A 24,301-nucleotide genomic window follows, 5' to 3' on the forward strand; every position below is an offset into this window, starting at 1 on the left:
TGGAAGCCAATCATTTCCAGTTCAGAGTCATGCCCTTTGGTCTCACCACAGCCCCCAGGGTGTTTACCAAGATTATAGCAGTCGTAGCGGCTCACCTGAGGCTTCAGGGAATTCAGGTGTTTCCTTACCTAGATGATTGGCTTCTCACTGCTGCCACCAAGTGTCTACTTTGCATGGCCAGAGACTCCTTCCTGCATATTACAGTCAACCTAGGGATTACCGTCAACATCTCCAAGTCCCGCTTGAACCCAACACAGACCTTGAAATTTATAGGGGCACGGCTGGGCACTCTACTATTGCAAGTCTTTCTCACACTGGACAGTGTCCAGAACCTACGGGCTCATGTGTCCGTGATCCTCGTCCCCAGGATGCCAACGGTGAGCAATGTTTTCAGAGCCCTAGGCTCCATGGCTGCAGCCATCTCAATCCTTCCCTGTGCATGCCTTCACATGCTGGTGCTTCAGTGGACCCTGGCAGTTCAGTGGTCTTGGTTAGACCTCCCCATGGATTATCCAATAAAAATCAGCAGAGCCTGCAAGATGTTTTTTTTTCTGGTGGCTCTAATCGCCGGAAATCGTGGCAGTTCATCCCTTCATAACACCCACAGCCTAAGCTACAGTGACCATGGACGCCTCCCAGCTCGGGTGGAGGGGAACTATTTGGGGAGGATGGTCCAAGGCACGTGGTCCCAGACCGAGACCAGATTGCATATCAATGTTCTGGAGATGAGGGCAGTGCTTTTAGCGTTGCAAGCCTTTCATGCTGTTCTTCCCCTGGGGACATTTGCAGTTTAGTCAGACAACATGTCAGTTGTCTGGTACATCAAAAAACAAGGAGGAACCAGATCTTACCCTCTCTGTCACGAGGCCTGAGAGTGTGGGAGTGGGCAATCTCTACCGGTCGGTTTCTGATTGCAACACACATCCTGGGATGCTCCAACATTTTAGCAGACAGACTGAGTCGGGCTATTCTAATGCCATATGAGTGGTCTCTGAAACAGTCAGTAGTGGAGGAGATCTTCCTTGCGTGGGGTCAGCCTTGCTACAATCTCTTCGCATCTCTTTCCAGTGCGAAGTGCAGCAAGTTCTTCACTCTGATCCCTTCACCAGGAGACTCCCCCAGAGATGCTCTCTTCCATGCTTGGCCTCCCGAGTTACTGTATGCTTACCTCCCCGTTACCTCTCATTCTGAAGTTTCTTCAGAAAGCTTACTGACTGGGGTGCAAAGTGATCCTCATTGCCCTGTTCTGGCCTCATCAGGTGTGGTTCCCCTTCCTCTGGTCTCATGTTCTAACTCCTCCTCGGATTCTGGATCCTTGCCCAGATCTCATCTCTCATCCCTCGGGCATCTGTCTTCCCGATCTGGACAGCCTCAAGCTGACGGCTTGGTTGCTCCAGTTCCCTTGATTGCTAGGACTCCCGGTCTGTCGTCTTCAGTCAAGACTATTTTGGTGGCATCCCGCAAAGCTTCCACTAGGAAGGTTTATCGCAGCAAATGGAAACGCTTCTCTATTTGGGCTTCTCAGAGGAACCTAGATCCCTTTACAGCCCCGGTTCCATCAGTGTTGGAGTTTTTGTCCAATATTTTCCAACAAGGGGCTAGTTCCTCTGTGGTAAAAGTACAGCTGGCGGCCATCTCTAATTTTCATGTCGGCGAAAATATGAATGCGCTGGCCTCTTTGAGACTGTGTAAAGCTTTCCTGAAAGGCACCTTTTTTTTATGCCCCCCGGTTAAGGATTCTGTCCCTCCTTGGGACTTTACCCTAGTTTTGCAGGCGTTGGTTACTCCCCCTTCGAACCAGCAGCATCAGTAGATTTTAAATTCTTATCTTGGAAGACAGCTTTCCCAGTGGCCATTACCTCGGCCAGAAGGGTTTCTGAGATCCAAGCTTTGTCTGCAGTGCCCCCTTACTTGATCTTTCATAAAGATAGAGTTTTGCTCCACACGAACCCTTCTTTCTTACCGAAAGTTGCCTCTGAATCAAATATTAAAAAGGCGAATAATCTGACTGTTTTCTTTCCAAATTTTCAGAACAAGGGTGAATGCAAACTGCATTTGCTAGATGTTCATAGACAGCTTCATTTCTATTTACATAGGACTAAATCCTTTCGTAAGTCTGACCAGTTATCCATGTCCTTTTCTAGACCTTTTTTGGGCAAAGCCATTTCCAAGGTCTCCTTAGCTAGATGGATTACACAATGTATACTGCAAGTCTATAAGATAAAGGTCTGTCCTCACCTGGTCCTGTTAAAGCTCATTCTACCAGATCTATGGCAACTTCTGCTGCTTTTTGGTCTAGGGCAAGGTCACATACATTTATTTCTCATTATAAGTTGGATTTGATCTCTAGAGGGAGAGCATCCTTTGGCTCTGTGGTGCTCAGGAATATCCTTCCCTGAGGATTTCCCAGGAGTTTTGGTAGTTAGGGACTCTGTCCAACAGGTTGCAGATAAATGAAGTTAACTACTTCAGATAAAGAAGTTATGTACTCACTATAATGCTCCATCTGAGTAGTTATTCTTCATTACCTGCAACCGTCCTGCCCTCCTTCCCCCGAACTTGTTCTAAGTTAGTGCTGTTATTGAGTTGCTGATATTTCGGATAGTGGCAAACTCAATCTGAGGGAAGGTAGGAGATGTGAGGGATTATGGGTAAGGGGAGGAGCTTGGAGCAGGTGCTTGGTAAATGTTGCCGGCTCGGATGCAGTGTGGATCCGAATACCCACAGGTTGCAGAAAATGAAGTATAACTACTCAGATGGAACATTATGGTGAGTACATAACTTTTTTTTTTTTTTATCTTTATAGCTTGGATGCTGCTATTGTTCAGTGTAGCTCAAGCTATGATGATCTGAAAATTATTGTAAATAAAAATTTAACATTTGAAGAACATGTTAGAAAAATTTTGAGAACTACAATAAAAACACACTGTACCAGAGACTGGAGTAAAAATGAAAATAATACAGAAAAAGGGACTATAACACAGATTTACATTATAGAAACTTTTATCCAAACTTTAATCCAAAGTGTAAGGATAAATGATTAGACTTAGTAGACTGACCACTTGTGATATACATTTTGGAAGAGATGACAGATTTTAAATCTAGATTTTTGAACACCTTCTAGTTTGGTGGAGGGAGCTGCAGATGAAATAATAAGTGGTCAAAGTAGTGTGTTTAAGCCTTTAACTGAGACTGTGACCGGTGAAGTCAATTTAAAAAATAAAAATAAAAACTTTGATTCTACTACAAATAAAGTTCAATACGGGAATGGTGCTAATTTATGTGCTTGGCACTAATACTATCAAAAGTATTATTGGTAGTAATTGGAAGATTTTGACAAAGGGCACTGTCAGTGCCTTAGTTACTGCAAATGTAGTCTGTTAATAAGAGAGCTAATAATATTAAAGATAGATTTGAGAAAGAGAAGAATTCAGTAATGTCGAAGGACACTTTTTCACATAATAAATGTAGTTATTTTAGGTAGATAGCGAACAGTCCATCTTTCCATTGAGCCAATACAGATATTACATATTCTCCACCAAAATATTGTAATTGTGACACAAAAAATGTAGTATATGCAGCTATGTATTTGTCCTTCCAATATGTTTATATTGGCAAGAATACCCGAAAGAGTAGCAGGAGGATTTATGAACATTACTATGCAATCAAGAAGAAGAATAACAAAATGCTGTATTTAAACATACAAAAATGTGTTAATTTTAAAAGGTTTTTGTTTTATGTGATTGATTGCATCGAACCAGATATTAGATGTTCTTAAAAAATGAATTTTTATCATTATAAAATGTATCATTAGGAGCAGTTTTTTTTGTATTTAATAATTTTGTAATAACCGTCACAGACATTTTTGTATGCATTCTGAATTTATATTTGAGTGTTTCCATTTGCTTTTAATATGCATTGTTTTCTATTGCTTTGTATTAATTTAACATTTAAGTTTTGTGATTTTAAACTGATGTATTTAGGAAGTCATTTAGATTACTTAGAGTCTGATGAAGTTGTTTGATGATGAAAGCATTTACTCTTTGGAGCAAAATTTTGATAAAATATATAGTGTTCATGTTAAACTAGCATTTGCTGTGTTAAAATTTTGAGCAGAACATATCAAGTATTGAGGGCATTGCTGAGGACAGTTACTTGTAGAAATGAATTTGTGCTGATTCCAGTTTTCAGGTCTATTATAACATCTTTGCCTTGTTATGATTTGGGTTTTAATGTTTACACTGGAGAAAGTTCAACTTTTTTTCGTTACAAGAATGGTTAAAGGCTTATCAAATTGATTATATGAAGAGAGATTGGAAAAAAATAAAACTTCACTCAGTTTATTATAAGAAGTCTAAGAGGTAATTTGATATGGTCATTATATGTTTGAGAAGCTCTGAAGTTGCATTTTTACTTGAAATAAATTTTATTGTTCATAGTAAGTGTACCAGGAACAATCAGTTCCTTTTTGAAACTAGGAAAAGACATTCAAAATAAGGTAATTATTTTCATATTAGAGCAGCTAGGAGATGGAATCAGCTACCCTTGGAACTGAGGGAAAATGAAAAGTTTAGATGCGTTTAAAAATCAAAATCGGTGCATAGTTTGGGGAAAATGCTTTTGGCCATTGGCTAGGTAGAGAAAAGCTTAGAATGATCTGTAAGGTTTAAATCTGCAACTATAACATTGTAAGATTCTGTCAGGGTACAGGTGCCCACGTCACCTTAGGGAGTTCTTTTTGACCAGGTTGCATTTGGTGATGCAGGAAGGACTGCTAGAGCAGTAAAATGCAGAAACTGCTGTTCACTGAAATGTCTAGCTGTGGCTTACATATTTTGGCAAGAACACTAGAGTGCCCTTTTTATATTTATTTTGGTCTTGAAGTTGATAGCCATCTCACTGGAATGAAAGAAAAAAAGAAAAGATGCTTTTGTTTGTAGGTGTATTATTTTTTCCACAATGATCATTCACTATGCCATAAGGCATAACAACATACCCAACACTCTAGTCATAGGTGACTCTGTAGTCAGGCACACTGATGTTCCACTCACCAGGCTAAACAAGGAGAAAGTTACTGTCAGCTGCCTGTCGGGTGCCAGAATCTGCCACATAACGCATGCACTCAGGTCACACCACAACAAGTACAAATATGACTCTGTCATTGTCCATGTTGGTGTGAATGACCTGAGACGTACCTCCTTGGACTACATGAAAACGGACATGGAGGAGCTGTCCGATCTTGTAGCCCAGGTAGGTATGACCCTAGCCCTGAGTAGCATCCTGCCATCACCCAGAATGATACCACAGTACAAGGACAAAATGATTGACTTCAACAATTGGCTAAGCTTCTGGTGTCATTCTAAGGGGATCCAGTATCTGTCTGCCTGGGATGACATGATTGACAAGCCACGATGCTTTGCCAGAGATGGCCTGCACCTGTCGCCCCTGGGATTCCAGATACTGGCTAAGGTTCTAGCCACCCCTATAGTGCCTTTTTTAGGCAAGGTTCAAATGACAAATTCACCACCCTAACAGGTACACGCAAGAAGAATCTGAGGGTATTGCTACTCAATGCTAGAAGTCTAAACCGCAAAATGCACTCTCTCGAGGCACTCCTTAAAATGGAGAACATTGACATCTGTGCAGTGACAGAGACCTGGTTCAAGGCTCCAGAGAGTACCCCTGCATTACCAGGCTATAATTCATACCACACCTTTCGGCCACCTAACATGGACCGAAACACTAAAGGCGGAGGCATGTCCATATTCATTAAGGATATCCACACCTCCAGGCTAGTTGCTCAGCATAATGCATCCGAGATTATCTAAGTGCAACTAATTCTGGGCAAGATCGCAATCCAAATCATAGCTTGCTACAGATCCCCCACCATGACCCAGGATTCCCACTCCTCATTTCTTAATACACTGGAAAATATTAGGGTACAACCTAACACCCTAATAATGGGCGATTTCAACTACCCTACCATTAACTGGAAAAACTACACATGTACCAACTGTTGTGCTCAACGTTTTCTGGAATTCATAAATTCCAATGTCATGGATCAACTTATCCACACCCCCACCAGGGGCAGCAATATCCTAGACCTGGTTATTACCAACATGGGCAACCGGTGCTCAACACCAGAGGTCAATTCCTCGTTGGTCAGATCCAACCATAAGCTAATCACCCTAGACATCCACATCCCTCCCCCACCCCCCATTAGGGAAACCACAGTAAAAAATTTCTCCAAAGCCAACTTCACGCTTCTTAAGACAGAAGTGGCAAACTTCACGACACCCATGCTGATGGACAATAGAGGTATGACTGCTGAATCCTACACAAATGCACTTTATAAGCACTTACATGAGTGCATGGATCGTGCAATCCCTAGCAGAACCAAGATGCTGTCCTCCAAAAAAAGGAAGCCAATCTGGTGGTCCCCTGCCATAAACAAACTCTACAACAGAAGAAAGAAACTATTGCAAAAAAGAGTAAAATCCCATGATTGGAGAAACTCCCTGGTCAGCTTCAGTAAGAAGCTGAGATCCCTCATAAAATCCTCCAAAGCTAGTTATGAAAACAAAATCGCCACTGACTCTAAAGACAACCACAAAGCATTCTATAGCTATGTCAAGAATCTCAGTGGCAACACTCAGATCTGCTCTGAGTTACAGCACAATGGCACTAAATATACAGAACCAACGGATATTGCCAACATCCTGGCAGATAGGTTCAGTGCTAACTTTACCCCTCTGTCATCCCCTAAAGGGCCCATCTCTATACCAGAAGAATGCAAAGTTCCTGTAATCACAGCTACACAGGTAAAAAACACACTATCCAAAGCCAAGAACACAGCATCCATGGGACCTGACGACATCCCAGGCTGTGTTCTACATGAACTACAGAACGAACTGGCTCCCCACCTAAGTACCATGTTCAGTCATAGCCTTACCTCATGCTATGTGCCCACTGAATGGTGCACAGTGACAGTTATCCCACTCCACAAGGGGGGAGCCACCATAGACCCCAGAAACTACCGCCTCATTAGCCTAACAAGCCTGGTCTGCAAGGCTATGGAGCGTATCATCATGGAACTTATAAACAATTACATTGGTAATCTCCAAACTCAGGACCCCATCCAGTTCGGGTTTGTAAAAGGCAGATCATGTCTCCTAAACCTGATAGACTTCTTTGAAGCAGTCACCAAAGCCATAGATGAGGGTAAGGTGGTTCACACAGCCTATCTAGATCTCGCCAAGGCTTTTGACACCATCCCCCACTCTGGAATTATAGATAAACTCACTAAACTAGGTATAAATCCCTATATCACAAGATGAGTTGCCAACTGGCTCACTGAAAGAACCCACACTGTGAAAGTAACAGACTCCAAATCCAGCTTCAGACCAGTGACAAGTGGAGTACCACAGGATTCAGTCCTGGGTCCTCTCCTGTTTGGTGTCTACTTCTCTGAAGTACAGGCCAACACAGAAGGTCTTTGGCTAATGAAGTTCGCAGATGACTGCAAACTAGGAGCCATAATCAAAACTCCAAAAGATGTGGACATCCTACAAAAGGGCCTTGTTGAGACAGATGCCTGGTGTCAAAGCCATGGCCTCAAGCTCAATGCCAAAAAGTGCATTGTCATTCCTTTTGGTAAAAACTCAATACCCATGAACTACCACATAGGTGGTAGTCTACTTAACACCGAAAGTGTGATAAGAGACCTTGGGACACAGGTGGACAGTAGTCTCTCCTTTGATAATCACATCACCACAGTAGTCAGGAAATCCTATGTGGCACACCTCATCACAAAAGGTTTCTCATCCAGGAAAAAAGAGGTCATTGTTCCCCTCTACTCGTCACTCATTAGACCCATTATAGAGTACAATGCCCCTTTTGGTATGTACCTCACAAGACATCTACAGCAACTGGAAAGGCCACAGAAATACCTCACAAAGAGGATTACCGGCCTCAAAGAGATGCCCTATGCAGACCATCTCAAAAAACTGCAGCTTTACTCTGTTGCATATTGCCTACTCAGAGGCGATCTCTGCCTAACACACAAAGCTATGTCAAACCCAGAGCTTTTAGACATGCTCCACTTAAAGAAATCCCAATCCCTACGAGCTACACACTCTAGGGACCTAAACCTCATCACCACAATAAACAGAACATGCTGGAGGCATAGATTCCTGTCCCAGAGACTTCCCATACTCTGGAACAACCTATCTATATCAAATAAAGCTCCTCATTAGCACTGTTCAAGAAAAATCTTGATGATTGGATGGGAGATAGGAAATTCACCCCGGGGATCACTTCTGTGGCTCTGCTCGACAGTGGCACAGGAAAATAATTTTGTTGGGTGGCGAAAGCCAGAGTACCTTTGGCTAGGCTTATATAGACCCTAGGGGCCAATAGCTTAGTACCCACCTATGAACCTATAAACTAGAACTCAGGTGAGTCAACAAAGGCCATGGTTCTGCAGTGATCTACAATATCTACAGCAAGAAGTGGACTGCTGGCAGGAATCTTCCCTGATAGAGTCCTACAAAGCCAGTGGGCTTGGAGATGGCGGCCTAAGCATTTTCTTGGTTGCTAAGGCCAGCCTGATGGTGGATCTGGCGAGATCTGACTGTCATTCTGCCTGCCTTATCTTTGTAACCATTCATTCCCATGCTTGCTTCAAAGTAACCATGCTTGCTTGGGAAAGGGAGATAATAAAAAGGGGATGTTGTGTATTTTTCTTTATTTATTAACCAGGCCAGTGGTCTATCCCAGAGGCCATTTATAACCATAATTGGGACTTCATGGAGCTAGATAATACAGTGACTTTTGATGGGGATAAGAACAACAATTGCAAATGTACAAATATGAGGTACATGCAAGTTAGCCACATTGAAGTGAAGATTATAATACACTGAAAGCACACTTTTACCTTCTGTCCTTCTCCTTCCCCTTCTATTTACTCTTCTTTGGTCCTGCCAAATGTCCTACTCCATCAGAAACTACAGGGAACTACAAAAAACTTGTAAAACAAGCCATTCATGATGTCTGCCAAACCAACAAGGATCGTGCTGTTATTCTGGATTCTTTTTGTTGCTGAAAAAGACAAAAGCCGTAAAGACTTGTGTAAACTTGAGCAGTCTGGACAACTCTGTGAAGTATTCTTTTGCATGCTTCCTCTTCAGTCAGTCCTCCTAGTTATGTGCAGAGGAGGCTGCATATGCTATTCACACCTTCATGACCTTTCGTGCACACAGAGACAAAGCAGTCAAGAAAATTTGTTTGCTTTCACTCTTCCCTGCAGACCCATCTCAGTCCTTAGTGTTTTCATGAAGTGGATGACAGTGTTAGCAACTCTTCTCAGACTGCAGGTCAACAAAGTTTTTCATGAGTTTCTAAGATACCTGTGTTCAGGCTTTAAAAGCTGACTCAGAACACAAACTTCATACTATTTGTTGTGAATACACCAGTCTATACCAAATAATTGAGTTGGCTTTTAAACATACTTAGAATTTTAGATTATTTGATATTAAAGGCAGTTTATTCCAGAACATTTTATTTTGTAGTAGTGGCCTCCAAAGACAGTCTTATCCCTTGAGCTTAGCAAAGTCCCAGCTTCAGCCATATCAGCTAGTAACTTTCGTAGACTGTTCCTTAGATACCAGGACCGGTCAGTTACTTTTTTGCCCCTATAGAGAATCCAGACCAATAATACAAGCAATGAATTTGTTGTTGACAGAACTATATCCCACAGCCAGCATATGTTTCTAAGCTCTGTGTCTGAAACCCACATCTGCTGCCATGGTGCCACACTCAGGGTTGCAGTTGAAAGCCCTTAATTGGCTGACGTATAGTCACATGTTCAGGTCCCCTGAATGGGAGGTCTTAGTTGCTCAAGCATAACAGCTTGAGTTAGCAGTTGGCTATGTGCTGTTGCTGACTTCACTTTGAGGTGAAATTATAGTGCTGTTGTCAGTGTTTATTTAATGTTAGTCTTAGAGTGCATATCTGAGAAAGAACAAAACATTTTTCACTACCTGACAATCACCATTTCACCCACAACAGCCTCAGCATGGGAAAGATAATGTGGGGGCTAATACACTTCATGTGGATGGAAAAATGCTTTTTAATGTGTTTTTTGGGTGTACTATGACAAACTCAAGTACATCTGTTATGAAAATGAGAGTATGCAGGAAAATGTTCCTTAAATGCCACAGTGGTGGTGATCACTGTTTTTTTTAATACCCTTAAGTTACCACTTAAGACACAGGCACACATTTAATGGTAAAGAAACAAACCATATTAATATTTTTCATTTATATGTACTGTATACTGTGTATGTTTTCTTTTCACAGTAACATTACATAAATTGCTCAGTTTGTATCTTCCCTTATACCTCACTCCTCCTCCTTTTCCAGATCATTACTTGCATGTATTGGTCTTGCAATTTCTATTTATTTCTATGTAATTTGCTGCTTCCCTTTTCTAAAGATCCCACCTTCATATCTTTTATCTCTCTCAAAATATTCATTGCTTCCATTACAGCTGGCTTAGGTTTTTGATTTTCAGTTTCTAGTAATTTATTTTTTGGTAGCCAATAGTATTCGACTTATTAAGGGATTGCCATGTCTAGGCAAATCAGATCTTGTGTTCCAGCTCATTTTAATTTTCTTTTCTAAGAGTTATTTGCTCCCCCATACATTTCTGACAGACTACATTTTATATATATATATATATATATATATATATATATATATATATATATATATATCTATATATATATATCTATATGGATCTAGTACTTATGGCCGAAAGCATAAATCACCGAATTGCAAACAACCAAACGCTAACCAACGAAAACACACTAGTACGAAAATACATTCCACCGAATCACTAATCACCGAAAACAGCAGAGTGCAATTAAGTGGTAATCTGGTAATTCACACAGCCATTAAGGTTACAAGTATCAAATCATCACAAGTGAAATAGCACTACCATGCTAAGAGACATGGCTGATATGTGTAGGTTAGCGCCCGGTGTCCTGGGACAAGGTTACAAAACTGAAAAGTCTCAACGAGGTGGAGAAATACTGGTATTAGATGGATATGTCTACCAGTTAGAGTAGAGAAATCCTGGTATTAGACGGATATGTCTACCAGTTAGAGAAAAAGACTAAAACACGTGAATACTGGCATTGCAAGTATAAAATTACCAGTAAATGTACAGGGAGACCCATCACTATCTCTGTAACCGATGGTGCAGAGCTTGTGAAATCCGTTGAGCATTCCCACACAGGTGAACCACAAGAAGTGGAGAAATATCGCATTAGAACAGAGTTGAAGCAAAGGGCATCCCTTTCCAGAGATACACAATGTGTCATTGTAGGCGATGCTGTAGCCTCCACTTCCCTGAAATTTGCACCGTATTTGCCTAACAGACGATCCATGCTTCAGACTGTTAAGCGTGTCCGTTCTAAGGGAAGACGTGGTGTAAATTGTATTGCATTAGATCTATTCAACTTTGATGTCACCCAATTCCCACTTAAAAATGGTGTATTCCTAAAACAGTCCTGTGAAGATATGAGCAATCATATCAAGGTGCTAGTGCTGACAACAGATGCATATTTGCAAGACATGACAGCTACAAAGATATGGTTAATGGATGACACTTACTTCAAAAGAGGTGCAGAATGTAGGCAATTGTACACTATTCATAGTGTTGGCTAGTACAGTGCTTATAGCAGGAGTGTTCCCCTAATGTACTGCTTAATGAATAAGAAGTCATTACGTGCATAGAATTTAATGTGGAGATGCATTTTTGAGTTCTTTAATGACCGGAAACTACATCTAGAGATCTCATTTGTCTTGTGTGACTTTGAGCCTGCAGCCATTCAGAGCGTAAACCACAATATTAGTGGAGTGGTGTGCAAGGGTTGTTTCTTCCATTTTGAAAGAAACATTTGGTGGAAAATTCAGGGTTTGGGACTGGCTTCGCTATACAACTCAGGCATTCACTTCCAGCAATGTGTCAAGCAGTTGGCAGCCTTAGCTTTCCTACCAGAGGATAAAGTCATGGACACATTTGTTATGTTAAAAGAGCAATTTCCTGTAGTGGGCAAGCCGCTCTTAAAGTATTTTGAGGACTGGTATTTGATAGGGAAGCCTAGATGCCTTAATACTAGGACTACAAATTCTGTCAGATTCCCTCCACTATTTCCTGTGCAATTCTGGAATATCGGTGTGTTAAATGAGTTAAACCTGCCCAGGACCCAGAATGCTGTTGAAGCATGGCACAAGAGGCTTCGCTGTATAGCAGGGAAGCATTTGTTTGATGTGTACAGCATTTTGGAGGCTATTAGCCGTGAGCAGAGCAGGGTGGATGAAGTACAGTGTAGGATGTGTGCTGCATGCCCACCTACTCCAAAGAAAAGGGCCCTTATTCATCAGCAAGAGCAATTCCAGACTTTGTTCTCCAATAGAGAAGAGTACACTCCCCTTGATTACGTGAAAGCAATTGCTAATCTTTTGCAAATATGAATGGAAGGGGACTCTGTTTCCACTTCATTATCTTGTTAAATAAAACATATTAGTAAAGCTTTGTGAACTGCATTCTGTGTTTATGTCTTGAATTCTGTCTGGTACCTGCCATTGTGTTCTTTTCGGTGATTAGTGATTCAGTGGAATGTGTTTTCGTAGTGGTGCGTTTTCGTTGCTTAGTGTTCGGTTGTTCGCAATTCGGTGATTTATACGTTCGGCCATATGTACTAGATCCATATATATATATATATATATAGAGAGAGAGAGAGAGTGGCTCTCTGACAAAATAGTGTCTCTACCTCTCATTCTCTGCTAGTATACCCAATGATAAATCCCTTATAATGCTATGCTCTCATATGAACAAAAAAAAAATTAAAAGTTATCTCTTAGATACATTTGTGTATTCTATATACTCACCTTTAGATATTTTAACAATCATTAAGTTCTGCTTTGTATGTTCATTTCTATTAATTTCCTCTGTGATGTGATGCTTTCTGCATAACTTGCCATATTGTATCTTGTATTGTACTGTACTGGAGATTTTCTCCCTGGGCCTCCACTGAAAGTAGACCTGTGTCCAGTTGGACTTTCCCGGTAAACAAATGTAAAATAAAAAAAATAAAAAAAAAAATATATATATATATATATATATATATATATATATATATTTTTTTTTTTGTCTGCCACCTTGTTGCACCTACAAACAACATGTTCCCAATTAGATTTCCTTTTTCCATTAAACCAATATCAATTGCTATCTACCTGAGGGAAAATTCTGTGAAGTCTGCTTAGGGTATAAAAACACCTATGCAAAGACTTCCAAGCAAAAATCCTAAACCTTCTGGACTTTGTTGCATACTTTGAAACCATACATATGTTCCACACACCCTCTCGAACAATCAGAGTCAAATCTAACTATGCACCCTTGCTTAGTAAGGAATGCAGATCCTTACTAAAGGCTAGAGATAAGGCATGGGAACAGTTCCACAAACACAAAACTCCATCAGCAAGACAAAGATTCCTAGATCTGTGAAATAAGCTAAGAAATTAGTAAGATCAGACAAAACCAACTACTAACATAATATCCAGAAAAAAATACCATAATAACCCTCAAACATTCTGGGCTGCAATTAATAATATGCTTTTACCAGGCAAATCAGCTACTCCTAGCCCATCAGCCATCAATCCTGACAGCATAGCAACCCAGTTCATTAAATACTTTACTTAAACTATCCAAACCCTTGCTAATTCTCACACTGTCTCCACCACCCCAACCCCACCCACAATCCAACAAAACACCAACTCCCAAAATAGCTGCTGCCTCTTTTTACATTCAACCTAGTGTCTGTTGATGTTTGTTTGTGTCTTTCGGCTTTTCCCGGTTAGGGGTCGCCACAGCGGAACTCCGGTCCGCTAATGATTGGTAGTGGATTTTTACGTACCGGGTTACCAGCCCTGACGCACAACCTTCAACGAAGACATGCCCCATTCACGTATGTCTCCACACAGAAGACGCTCTAGCTGAGAATCGAACGGGACAACGTCTTGCTATGAGGTGGCAACGCTACCACAGCACCACCACCACCACTGCAGTATGTCTGTTGATACCCCATAAAAACTAGTAAGAAAACTAAAACCTACCACACTAGCTGCCGACAACCTCCCAGCAGAATTTCTGCAAATTGCATCAGATGCTTTAGCATACCCAGTAGCCATACTCATAAATAGATCATTATCAGAAAACATGGTCCCAGATATTTGGAAAATCTCACGCATAATACCCTTACATAAAGGAGGTAACTCAACTGAACTTACTAATTATAGGCCAATTGCTATCCTGTCCCCTTATCTAAAATCCTAGAGAGGACTATACACACTCAATGACTTACCGTAACACAAATAAACTATTATCAAACGCTCAGCACAGCTTCCGCCCCTCTCATAGCACTACCACAGCCCTCATGTCCTTCATAAATGCAGTGAACCACTATAGAAACATTGGACTGTTTGCATCTGCTACATTTTTAGACTTGTCAAAGGCCTTTGATATGGTCAGTCATGACAAACTCATCAGCACTCTCTCCATCCTAAATCTCAGTAACTCCACTATCACATGGTTCAGAAGTTACCTATCAGAATGACAGCAGGCCACCCAAAGGCAGCAACAACTTTCCCCTGTTCTCCCTGTTACCTTAGAGGTTCCACAAGGATCCATCCTTGGACCTTTACTTTTCACCAACCAGCTCCAAACCGCCACACTACAAACCACTGTCATACAATATGCAGATGGCTCTATGCTAATCTGCACAGCTTTCTCCCTCCACACCACAACCCAAGACTCCTTTCTGTCCATAGAAGCATGGCTCGGCAACTCCCAACTCATATTAAACCCCAACAAAGCAAAGCTCCTTCTCTTCTCCCCAACAAAAGTGACTCCTTCCTCCCAAACTTTCACCATCCTATCCAAAACTAAAACCACCATCACCCCTACAGCTCATACCAAACTGCTGGGTGTAGAAATCGACAACAACTTGAAGTTCGATATACACATAGCACAAGCCATTAAGAAGGTCACAAGAAACTAGATTTACTTTACAGAAACAAACAAATCTGAAGTAGGCAGACTTCATTTGTCTGCAACCTGTGGGTATCGGATCCGACCTCGGATCCGAGCCGGCATTTCAAAAGCTTAGGCTCCGAGCTCCTAGCTCCTCCCTCTTACCCATAACCCCTTGCCAAGCCCTGACTGACCCCAGATTTCGTTTGCCGCTTTCAAGTTGCGACGGATTCCTTGAGCTCCTAGTGCAGATAAGTTTTTTCTGACAGAAAAATTTTCAAAAACCTTAATTTTTTTAATTTAATTAGTTAGAAGTGATTGTGTAGGCTTTCCTCTCTCTTTATTTTAAACTTTTCTCGGGTTTTGCGTAGTTTGTGTGTGTGTGTTTGTTTGAGGCCTGTTAGGGCTTAACATGTCTGAAGCCCATAAGGCTGTATTCTCTAAATGTACCGAGTGTGGCCATAAGCTGTCCCCAGCAGATGGCCACACTCGGTCAAGAATCTTGGGGTTGAACACCTGTCATCTGGTTGTACCATTTGTGCAGGGTTCAATCCCGAGCTTTGAGGATCGGAGGTCGGCTGGTGCTGGCGGGACTTCTCCTCCAGATACCGCCGCTTCTGCCCCTTCTACTCAGCAAGCTGTTGCTGTGGGCTCTCCTCCTCCGGCTGGGACTCAACCTCCCTCTAAGATGCCGGAGGAGAGAGAGAAGAAGGAGAGGCACAGGGAGAGGCACCACAAACGGAGAGCCGAAACCTCCAGTTCGGCTCCTCCGTCTAAGCCGGCCTCCCCTGTGCCTTCTAGCTTTCCTCCTCCTCGGCTCCACTCCCCTCGGTTCTCTCCTGGGCCCGAGGAGGAGGAGGCTAGCCCTTCAGCGAGGTCCCCGAGGCGGCTCTCTAGGTCCGCTTCGGTGGCCTCCACCAGATCCACATTCTCCATGAGTGAAGCAGATATGGACCGGATGATGAGGAAATTCATCCAGGCCCAAATGCAAATGGGAGTGCTCCTAGCCCCCATCCGGGAGGGCTTGACCTTTTTCGCCCATTTGGCTCCTTCTCCGACCCATACCATGGGTTCGGAGCTGTCGGCGCCGGGCAGAGTTGGATCCGGGGGTGGGTCGGATCCGATAGGTCGGCGCACCTCGGATCCGTCCCATCCCTTGAGTGCTTTGGGTACTTCAGACCCGACCTCTCGGAGCCGAGGACCGAGCCTCGGGTCCGAGGGAGCTGGTGTGTCTTTGGCTCCATCTAGGTCGGAGCACACCGGTCTCTCGGATACGACGGTCTCGGCTCCAGCTCCGATCCATGCGTCGGATCCGAGTGGGGGTCGGCTCTCGGGGTTTAGAGAAGCTGGCTCCCCCTCGGCCTTCGACGTAGTGGAAAGGGCACTGTTGAGGACTACCGGACCCCCGGTCCCTGCCACGGCTCCATCCCGCGCTCCCTTGCAGTTGGGCCAGGCCCCCACCAGCCGGTCCCAGGGACAGCCCGCCTCGATGTCCCAAGTAGTTCCCTTGGAACATCCAGCTGCGGAAGAGTACTCCTCGGACACCCCCCCCCAAGAAGTACCTCGGAAGCGTAAGTGCAAAAGGAGGCACATGGACTCCCCCGAGTCCATTACCGAAGACACAGACTTGGATGAAGGGAGGGCTCCCCAAGGTCACCCCTGAAGACGTCTCATTTGGAGACATTATGGAAATGTTGAGGATCGGGGGGGGGGTGGTCTGCCCCCAAGGCCTCCTCAGACGAGTCTGTGTTCTTGGAGGTATTCGAGGCGGGCCCATCTACCTCTTGGGTGTCCCCTCCTGCCGACCCTCTGGTGGACCTTATATCCATCAGAGCGTGGAAGGATCCGGACACCGTTGAGCCTGTACCCAAGCGTCCTGACCGTATCCTTTCCCCTCCGGCGGACCGCACTCACTGGAGCAAAGGCCCCCCAGTAGATGCCATGATGATGGCTGCAGCCACTAAGAGGGAATTGGCCCAGGAGAGTCCCTCTATGCATCCTCCGGGCAAGGAGTCCCGCTCGATGGATCACATTGGGAAGCGAGTTTTCAGTTCAGCAACCTTCTCTTTGAGAGCGCTGAACTACATGGCACACGTCATCAGGATGCAGAGGGATCTGATTAAAGAATACGCTGCATCTCCCCCAGAGTCCATGTCGAGTGAGGATAAGCAGGTATACTCCACCCGAATGGCCACTCTTAGATCAGTCTCGAATACATCTATGTGGCTGCTTTCTCACGCTACTGAGGGAGCCGCTAGAGCCAGCGGAGCAGGCCTAGTCTTGAGGCGACAGGCCTGGCTCCGCCACTGTGATTTCACAGAGCCCTTCAAGGCGACCTTCGCGAATGCCCCCTTCAATGGTTCTGCCTTGTTTGGCAAAACTGTTCGCGAAACATTAGTCCAGAGCGAGAAGGACGGGAAGACGCTGTCTGCCGTCGGAGTCCGCTTCTCAGCTCCCCAGAGGTCCTTCTCGAAGAACCAAAAGGGACAGAAGAAGATGTGGTTCCGGAAATCGCAGCAGTCCCAACCTGCTCCGGATAACCAGTCCTTCCATGGCAGAGGAGGACGGGGAGGTCGCCGTCCTAGAGGCAGGGGGCTCCTAGCAACTTTGGGTCCAGAGAACCTTTCTCTGATAGACCCACGCAGCAGCCCTGAAGGGTTGCCCGGCTGTCCGTCTCTGGAGGCAGTCGGGGGGCATTTTTCGAGGCACCTAACTTCTTGGGAGTCCATCACAACAGACCGTTGGGTGCTTCGTGTGATATCCAGAGGTTATACAATTCCCCTATACAAAGTTCCCAGATCTCGCAGCCTCCCAGATGTTCCACCCGACCAAAGGGAGGCAGCAGCTATCGAAATCGGACAGCTGCTGGAAAAAAGAGCTATCCAGTGCGTCCCCCCAGATCAAACCGGGTCAGGGTTTTACTCCAGGTTCTTTTTAGTGCCAAAGAAAACGGGGGACTTAAGACCGATCTTAGATCTTTCCCTGCTGAACCTGTCAGTAACCAAGCAAAAGTTCCGGATGGTCACCCTTCAATCTATACTCCCCCTCTTGAGGGAGAACGACTGGATGTGCTCCATCAACCTTAAGGACGCGTACTACCACATTCGCATGGACAAACGGTCCAGGAGGTTTCTTCGCTTCCGGCTGGGAGCCAGTCATTATCAGTTCAGGGTCCTTCCCTTTGGTCTCACCTCAGCCCCCAGGGTGTTCACCAAGGTTTTAGCTGTTGTAGTGGCCCACCTGAGGCTCCAGGGATTACAGGTCTTTCCGTACCTGGACGACTGGCTCCTGATGGCATCATCAAGGCATCTTCTGTGCTCAGCCAGGGACTACTTTCTTCGACTAGCCCCAAGGCTGGGCATCACTGTCAACTGGGAGAAATCTTTACTGCACCCCACACAAGTTTTAGATTTCATAGGAGGAAGGCTAAACACCAGGTCAATGCGAGCCTTCCTCACTCCAGACAGAATTGCCAACCTGAAGTATCATGTAGCAGCGGTCCTGCAACCATTTCCGACTGCAGCTTCGGTCCTGAGGGCCCTAGGTTCGATGGCGGCAGCTATCCCACTTCTTATTCATGCGCGCTTACGCATGCGGGTTCTTCAATGGACCCTTCAGGTTCAGTGGTCCCCTCTCAGTTCCTCTCTCAACACTCCGATAGCGGTCAGCAAAGCGTGCAAGGATTCCCTTCTTTGGTGGCTTCTGTCTCCGGAGCCCCTGACAGGGAGACCTTTTTGTGCTGCTTTTCCCCGAGCCACAGTGACCACGGACGCTTCTTGCCTCGGGTAGGGGGGGCATTCTGCGGGAAAGATTGTCCAAGGCACGTGGAACCCCACAGAGACGTTGTTGCATATAAATGTCCTGGAAATGAGGGCGGTGCTCCTAGCGTTGCAAGCACTTCACCACGTTCTTCCTTCAGGGACTATTGCGATTCAGACAGACAACATGTCGGTAGTCTGGTACATCAACAAACAGGGAGGAACCAGGTCCTATCCCCTTTGTCAAGAGGCCATGAGAGTCTGGGAATGGGCAATTTCCACCAAACGCTTTCTGGTAGCAACACACATTCCGGGAAAATCCAACATCCTTGCGGACAAACTCAGTCGCACCATTCTTTCGCCTCACGAGTGGTCTCTCAATCCTCAGGTAGCGAAGAAGATTTTTGCCGTTTGGGGGCAACCCTGTTGCGATCTTTTTGCCTCTCCCTCAAACGCCAAATGCGACAATTTCTTTGCTCTGCTTCCCCCACCAGGGGAATTCCCGAGAGATGCGCTGGTGCATGCTTGGCCTCCCGGTCTCCTTTATGCCTACCCTCCACTACCTCTGATGCAGAGGCTTCTGCAGAAAGCCAACAGTTTGGGGCGCAGAATGATTCTCATTGCCCCGTTCTGGCCTCGTCAACCCTGGTTCCCCTTTGTATGGTCTCACAAAATCAATCCACCCTGGATTCTGGATCCGATTACGGATCTCATCTCCCACCCTCTGGGAATTTCGGTTCCCAATCTACGCACCCTGAAATTGACAGCTTGGCTGCTCCAGTTCCATCCTTGATTAGGACTCCCGGTATCTCGTCACCGGTCAAGGCCATTTTAGTGGCAGCTCATAAACCTTCCACCAGGCAGGTTTATCGGAGTAAATGGAAGAGATTCTCTATTTGGGCGGTTCAGAGAACTTTGGATCCTTTCTCAGCACCTATGTCAGCAGTGCTGGATTTTTTAACAGATCTCTTTCATCAAGGGGCAAGTTCTTCACGATTAAGGTACAATTGGCAGCCATCTCGCATTATCACATTGGTCATGAGACAGCTCCCTTCATGACGGCTAAATTGTGCAAAACCTTTCTCAAAGGGATTTTTTTATTGAGGCCTCCAGTCAAGGAGATTGTACCACCTTGGGACCTATCTTTAGTTCTGCAAGCCCTTACTGCTCCTCCCTTCGAGCCTGCAGCTTCTACAGACCTAAAGTACCTTTCCTGGAAGACTGCCTTCTTAGTAGCTATCACTTCAGCCAGAAGAGTGTCTGAACTTCAGGCTCTATGCGTCAAGCCGCCTTACCTTTCTTTCTTTCCAGATAGGGTGTGCCTCAGGACCAATCCATCTTTTCTTCCGAAGGTCTCTTCAGAATCTAATATCAACCAGTCAATCAATTTACCTGTGTTTTTTCCCAAGTACTCAAACAAAGGAGAATACAAATTGCATTCCTTGGATGTTCATAGACAATTACGATTTTATATTCACAGAACAGCTGGTCACAGGCAATCAGATCAGCTGTTCGTCTCCTTTGCTAAATTTGCTTTGGGTAAAGCAGTGTCTAAAGTCACACTATCTAGGTGGATTGCTAATTGTATTCTGCAGGCTTATGACACTTCAGGTAGACCTGCTCCTCAGAGGGTTACGGCTCATTCTACTAGGGCAGTCTCCACGTCAGCCGCCTTTAAGTCCCGTGTGTCATTGGATGATATCTGCATGGCAGCTACTTGGGCCTCGCCTCATACCTTTATTTCTCATTATAAAGTGGATGTTGTTTCCAGAGGAAGAGCATCCTTTGGCTCAGCGGTGCTCCGGAACATCCTTCCATGACGGCCGCCCAAGATTCAGGTAGCTGGGGACTCTGTCCCACAGGTTGCAGACAAATGAAGTCTGCCTACTTCAGATTTAGAAGTTATGTACTCACCATAACGTTCCATCTGAGTAGGTGACTTCATTTGGATGCAACCATCCCCCCCTCCATCCCCCTGACCTTTATAGAGCGAGTATTTATGCTTTGTTCATGTACTGTAGTCAGTATTATTTAGGCAAACTCAATCTGAGGTCAGTCAGGGCTTGGCAAGGGGTTATGGGTAAGAGGGAGGAGCTCGGAGCCTAAGCTTTTGAAATGCCGGCTCGGATCCGAGGTTGGATCCGATACCCACAGGTTGCATTCAAATGAAGTCACCTACTCAGATGGAACGTTATGGTGAGTACATAACTTCTAATTCCTAACTAGACACTCAAAAGCTACTATTGCTCGCATGCATCTGCTATCTTCCCTCCTATATGCCTCCCCAATCCTAACCAACGTCTGCAGATCTGAACTAACCAAACTCTAAGCTTGTTATAATAAAATCGCCAAGTTTGCCACTGATGCCCCATACAGAACACATCACTGTACAGCTCTTAAACAACTAGAATGGTTAGAACTTCCTCAGCTACTACGCTTTAATCAGTTAACCTTTGCCCACAAAATATTGCATAAACCAGACAAAACCCCTGCCCTTCAAAAACTATTACGACCATACATCACCTTCAGACCCCTCCATTCAAATAATGAAATTCTTACTAGGCAATACCAAAGCAAATAACACCGCTGGAGAATCACTCTTCTCAAACTACATCCCTAACATATGGAACAAACTGCCCACCCAAATTACTACCTGCTGCTCTTTAACACAGATGTCCTTCAAGAATGCAACTGCAGTCATAACATGTGGGTTGTCCTGCCTCAGGCAGCCCTCGGTCAGCCAGATTCCAAAGTCTGGGTCCGGCGTCGGCTGGTGTCGCCTCCTCTCCGACGTCACTGCGGCTGGAGTATAAAGGCATCGGCCGACGCCATTTTCTTCAGTCTTTCTTGCCGCGCGGTGCCCGAAGCAGAAGCAGTTCGCAAGTGCTGGTCGGTCAGCTCCTGTATTGTACGATACCGAAGTCATCAAAAAAGCTAAGTACCCCGTTGGGGACCTTTTCTTGCCTCAGCCGATGTCAGAAATTACTGAAAAAGTTAACAATTGTATTTCTTGTGGTAAACAAATACCTCATAAGGATTTCCACTCTTACTGTCTACCTTGCCTGGGCCCAGACCACGACGTCTCGGCCTGTGTAGCCTGTGCTCGCTTCAACAAGCGCACTCTCAGGCGCCGGGCGGAGTTCGCTGAAGATTTTTTCGGCGATAATTTTGCCTACACCATGCCGTCGGAACTTCCGACATTGCAAACTCCCAAAAAGCGAAAAGACCGGGACCGACATCCTCAGCCCGCGTCTACCACCGACTCCACGCCAAAACCTACCGCGAGTGCTCCGGTGCCCTCTGAGACGGTTTTTCCACCGCTCCGAACCGAAGACACCGCATTACCGACGACTCCTATCACAGACATTTCTCCGACGCCAGTGGTAGATTTTCCTCCGGATACTGAAACCGAGGAAATGCCCGAGACCATTGCTGTAGACATGGTCACTCCTGCACGTGGAGCTGCCAGGCCCCCCATGGCCATGTCTATCAAGGCCTACACTAGGGCTAAGGCAGCCAGCAAAACTAAGCATATTACTTCTAAATCCTTACCTTAGCCGACTCCAGAGACACAAATTATGTCCATGGCTGCTGATTTAATTTCCATGATTAGAGGTTCACAGGCCCATCCTGAAAGAGGATCCCAGCCTTCTCCTGATAAAAGGCCCCGGGTAGAACCCTCTGACCCTACTCCTTCAGATGAAGATTCTGAGGGCTCTGTCCACTCTGATAGCCAGGAAGAGCTCTTTCAAACTTATGAGGACTCGGATGCAGAAGATTCCATCCCCTCGGCCGCCCCTCCAGAGGATATTTCTTTTGGGGAAGTTCTGCACACCATGAGGGAACATTTCAAGTGGCAGGGCCAGGAATATTCTGATTCTAGGAAACGCCTTAGGACTTTCCTTAAGAAGCCTCAGCACAGGCCCTTTGCTATTCCGCCTGTACTTGATGTTCTGGATGATTTGTACTCTGACTCTAGTGCCAACCCTGATTCTCTCCCTCCTGCTCCAGCCAAGCCAGACAGGTATTACAGGGTCCCAGAAACTCATTCCCATTTATTCAGGGCCCATACTCCTGATTTGGAAACTATTTCACAAGGGCCTAAAGGAGTTCCAGCCTCCACCTCCAAAAATCCTTTGCCCCCCAACAGGGAAGCTAGGTCATTAGAGAGATGGGGTAAAAAGGTTTACACATCCACTACCTTATCTATGAGAGCTTTAAATTGCCTTTTTCATATGTTACAATATCAGGATTTTCTGTTAGAGGATTTACAAAAAACCTTAGCCACTCCTGATCCTTTAGACAGGAAGACTTTGCAGGAAGCTGTACATAACACTCAGCAAGTAAGCAATCACTTCCTGCAGTGTGGGTATGATGCACTGGAAGCTTCATGTAGGGCAGCTATGACAGGGGCAGTCATTCGTAGACATGCTTGGTTAAAAGATCAACCTCTACCAGATCATGTAAAAGCAAAACTTCTGGATGCACCTTTGGAGAAGAACAAGCTTTTTGGTGCAAATGCTAAGGATGTGTTAAAGACCATCGAAGAAAAAGCAAAATCAGTTCAGACTGTGAAGGATTTCCTCCAGGTTCAACCCCCCAGATTCAGTAGGAATTGGCCTTCAAAAAACTGGTATTTTCCTAATCCAGAAAAGTTTCAAAGGGGTAAGAACAGACGTGGCCGAGGAAGAGGCCAATACAGAGGCCCTTACAGGGGACGACAATGGCTGCCAGGAAACCAAAGAAGTGACGCAGGGGTTTTACCTGCCCCACAAGCACAATCTCAATGACTTTCCTCTACTACCGCCTACCAGGGAACAACTAGAAGCTCCCTTGGGCGGGAAATTATCTCTGTTTGCAGAAAACTGGCACAGACTGACAAAGGACAAATGGATTTTGGACATTATAGACCGAGGGTACAGGTTTCATTTTCATACCTTACCAAGAAAACAAGGCATGCCAAACCTACCACAAAATCAGAGGGCAGAGGCTATCAAGCAAATCACTCTGCTTACTCGGATGAAAGCAATAGAAAGAGTTCCACAACAAGAACAGGACCAGGGGGTTTTACTCAAGACTGTTCCTTGTTCCAAGAAAAGAATCTCAATGGAGACCAATACTGGACTTGTCCGCATTAAACACATTTCTCATAGTACCAAAGTTCAAAATGCTGACTCTACAGAAACTCCTTCCCATGTTGGGCAAGGGGTCGTGGCTGATTACTCTGGACCTCAAGGAGGCATACTTGCATGTCCCTATCAGACACAGCTGCAGAAGATACCTCAGATTTCTTGCAGGGCCAGAGCATTATCAATTCTCAGCATTGCCATTTGGCTTATCTACTGCGCCCAGAGTATTTACTAAATGCCTGGCTTCGGTAATTGCTCATTGCAGGCTCCAGGGTATACAAATTTACCTGTACCTGGACGACTGCCTCATACAAGCGG

The 24,301-nt window shown here is 44.9% G+C and overlaps 1 protein-coding gene across 1 annotated transcript in view; it reads left to right on the forward strand.

The window, feature by feature from the left end:
* PNPLA7 (patatin like phospholipase domain containing 7) overlaps nt 1–24,301 on the forward strand; it is a gene marked incomplete in the record, with an annotated part of 4,152,928 nt that overhangs the window by 4,009,102 nt on the left and 119,525 nt on the right.

Source organism: Protopterus annectens, chromosome 2.part2, assembly GCF_019279795.1.
Source record: "Protopterus annectens isolate FY-2018-M chromosome 2.part2, PAN1.0, whole genome shotgun sequence".
In the NCBI taxonomy this organism is placed as follows: Eukaryota; Metazoa; Chordata; order Ceratodontiformes; family Protopteridae; genus Protopterus; species Protopterus annectens.